Source organism: Quercus robur, chromosome 7 (assembly GCF_932294415.1).
Source record: "Quercus robur chromosome 7, dhQueRobu3.1, whole genome shotgun sequence".
NCBI classification, from domain to species: Eukaryota; Viridiplantae; Streptophyta; class Magnoliopsida; order Fagales; family Fagaceae; genus Quercus; species Quercus robur.
In genome coordinates this window covers 45,442,652-45,446,008 of record NC_065540.1, presented here as the reverse complement: position 1 = coordinate 45,446,008, position 3,357 = coordinate 45,442,652, and the positions used below count along the sequence as shown (strand labels likewise).

The following is a 3,357-nucleotide window of genomic DNA, read 5'->3' as shown; positions in this document are numbered from 1 at the left end:
AAAGGAGGAATTATTTGAAGATATTCAAAATATTTAGGTGAACAATTAGTAGATAAATTTATAATTTCCTATTCATAGTTTGGTAGTTTAAACAATGGCATTTCATAGAGAAATTTCATTGGTTTGGAAACTATCGGTAGTTTAGCCTTTTATAAGTACAATTATATACCACTTATGGTCCAGCGGACTTAAGTATGGTCCATTTAATAAAAAATCAAAATTATCATTTCATTAGCTATGTTCAGCTTAGCTTTTGTTAAGGCTAATATTTCCACCCTTTTGGTGAACTTTGTATTGAAAACTTACTTTTCTAGCTATTGATAAGAAATATATTTATAATAAAACTGTTGTTAATTCATCATCTGATGTCCTGAGATCTTAATTTTAACTAATAATCTCTTAGATGAAGCCCATCCGTCTTGATACACTAGATATCACTGTGTCCAATGCTACTTTGTTATGGATAGGAGCCCATAATATCTTATTGTTCTTGCTGTATGGTTTTTCCAGATACTCACCTTTAATGTAGCAATGTTTTCCATTCTTTTTACAACTATTAAGCTACAATTATTAATGCTTTTAATTTTTTAAATAGACAAGTTGATTTACTTTCCTATAATAAATTAGGCCCTAATTACTATATTTGCATGATGAGATGTTCGTCATACAAATATCCTCTAATTTTCTTTGCATAATGTTTTCTTTGCCTCACTAGATTGGTCTTTAAGCAGGATATTGTGCATATCTTGACATAGAAAATGCAAAGGATCCTTCAACTTCTTTTTGTTATTATTGTCATCATTTTCTGTCATTTAAAGAAAATATACCAACAACTATAGGTTACCAAATCACTATCAGTTAACCTGTATTGTTTTGCAGTTTGTTTCATTGTTGGAACCTATATTATTACAACTTACTCAAAGTAGACAACAAAAGAGTGATGGGTCACTTGCACCCACTTTGTCATATTCTTTCTCAATATTATCATGCTTTAATAACATCTTGCATGTTTGGATTTTTCAGGTAGCTGTCCTTGTCCTTCTATGTAAAATTGATCATATGATAGGTGGCACCTTCCAAGATGAACAATCTCGAATAATAACACAAGCACTTATTAGACTTCATTGCTTGTTCTGCAATCTCACTCTTATAAATTTTCTTGACCAGGTTAGTCATTTTTAACCTCCTTGTTTATATATGTTATGAACTGAATCTTATCAGTTCTAGCATGGAGGAATCCATTTACCTGCCCATGTTATCTTTATGTCCAAGTCCATTCAAGTCGAAAATCATTTCAAGGTTTTGGACATATGGATGAGGTTACCTGGGGTGGGGATGCCTGAAATTTTATGCAGTTGTATGACTGAGGATGATAAGAACAAGACTGCTCAAAATTGTCTTCTGTCACTTTTGATAATAAAGAGCATTTATAAGCTCGCAAAGTTCTTAGAGATAGGTTAAGTTATTTATATTGCACTTGTCGATGTTGTTTTATTTTATTTCTCAAAAAGTCATGCTGCCAGTCTCTTTAGAAGCAAATCTTTAGCGTTTTGAATAAATATTTGCATCACTTCTACCTCAACTCTTCATGGAAATAGTTTTCTGTGAAGTTGCTATCTCTTAAATGTTTTTTGGTTCTGTGTTTTCTTGAAGGATATCCTGATTCTATTTTTGTGATTCTTGTTTCCTCTATTATTTTAGTGTTACACTATTAAAGATGTCTTCTTATTGTACTCTTATCAAGTGTATATGAAGTATGAACATTAGAGAAAACCTTGTAGCTGAGTATCTATCAACTTTAAATAACTTTCAAAAAATTTAAAAACGAAAATAGAAACAAAAAACTTGAAATAATGAACTAATATTTTAGAGGGTTCCTAGTGATCTTTCTAGAGAAAGCCATAGTATCAGTCATGAATGGCCTTATTTCTACTGGTTTAGTGGTAACCTTGAAATCAAATTGTCTCATTTAAGCCTGATAGAAAAAAGGCTCTCTTTTCAGGCTAGACTTCTAAGTTTGGGCTAAGTTAGATATTCACAAGGCGTACAACTTCGTTCCTTGGGGTGCTGCCTTCAATACCCTTGAGTACATGAAATTTCCTGAAATTTAGGTAATTTGGATTAGAGAATAAATCTCCACATTCTCCTTTGCAGTTATGATTAACAGACTTTGGATTTTATCATATAATGATGCATATTGAGTTTCACGTATATTGTCACTTTGTGATTGATGGTGTCAATGTCTCAAAGGTTTTTTTGGTCTTTTTAACAACATGGAGATAGATCATGAATTGAGTGGAAAGATTAAGACAAAAGGTTATAAAAAAATGATTTATTCATCCACTGAACATACATATAAATGAGGCATTCGACTGTCAGAAGCTCATGTAAATTGACAGTGCCAAGAGAACCAAGTATTCTGGAAATATTATTTTATTTTAATTTTTTACCTTCTAATAATTTCTTACTTTTTAGGTAACTAGTCTTGGTGTATGCATGCAAATGGGTTGAAAAAGACTGAATGGGGAATGCAATTTAGAAGAGGCTTTTGCTGTAAGGCTGAAGAATTGGTTTGTGAGCATGTAGTCATCATCAAAGAAGGCAACTACCTTCATAGATGGGGAAGTTTCCAGTGACAAACATGAAGCTAGACAGTATATGTTCGAAAATGATGGAATTCTTGATATGATATCATGATCTTAAGAAGACAAACGTTTGAAAGAAAAGGAGAATCAATATCATATTCTTGAATAAATGAATTATTGTCATATATGGTAGGTGTCAAATTACCTGGCCACTTTTGAACACATGAAGTGACTTGAAGGATCTTTGCACTTGAGATTATAAAAATCTAGCTCTTCAAGTATAAGTGTTGCTCTTGATGTGTATTAAGCATTTGATGACCGTAACAATTTAAGTTGTTTCAAGTGAAAATGCCTTTTGTTTTTCTAGGAAGAATTGGGTCTCTTTAGTTTGTCTTGGGACTAAACTATTAGGAAACTTAAATCTCCTATCATTCTTGTCTAGTTTATCTTGTAAAATAATTTTTATAATTCTTTGTTTTAATATTATAGTAATCTTAAAGATCAATGAAAACATAATTTATGTGTCTTCAAGATCAGTTATATCTAACACTACGTTCAAGTTTGTTTTGTTTGATGTACTAAATCTGCAAAATAGTGTTTTGATCGATACTTGTTAGATTGGCTATTAGTGTTGTGCTAGAGTAATAAGTAATTTGCATAAAGCAAGATTAGATGAGCCAATTTATTCCCACCCCCCAACAAAGTAAGAATAAAGCAAGAGATATGGACTGTGATTAAAATAGTATGTGGAGCCAAGCCTCCGACAATGGCT

At 31.7% G+C, this 3,357-nt stretch overlaps 1 long non-coding RNA gene across 1 annotated transcript; it reads left to right on the top strand.

The window, feature by feature from the left end:
* The first annotated feature begins 966 nt into the window (after window positions 1-966).
* On the top strand, window positions 967-2,784 carry LOC126693665 (uncharacterized). Its single transcript, XR_007645460.1, has 3 exons — window positions 967-1,167; window positions 2,003-2,111; window positions 2,476-2,784. It is a non-coding gene; the product is annotated as an uncharacterized LOC126693665 (long non-coding RNA).
* The last annotated feature ends 573 nt before the right edge of the window (window positions 2,785-3,357 follow it).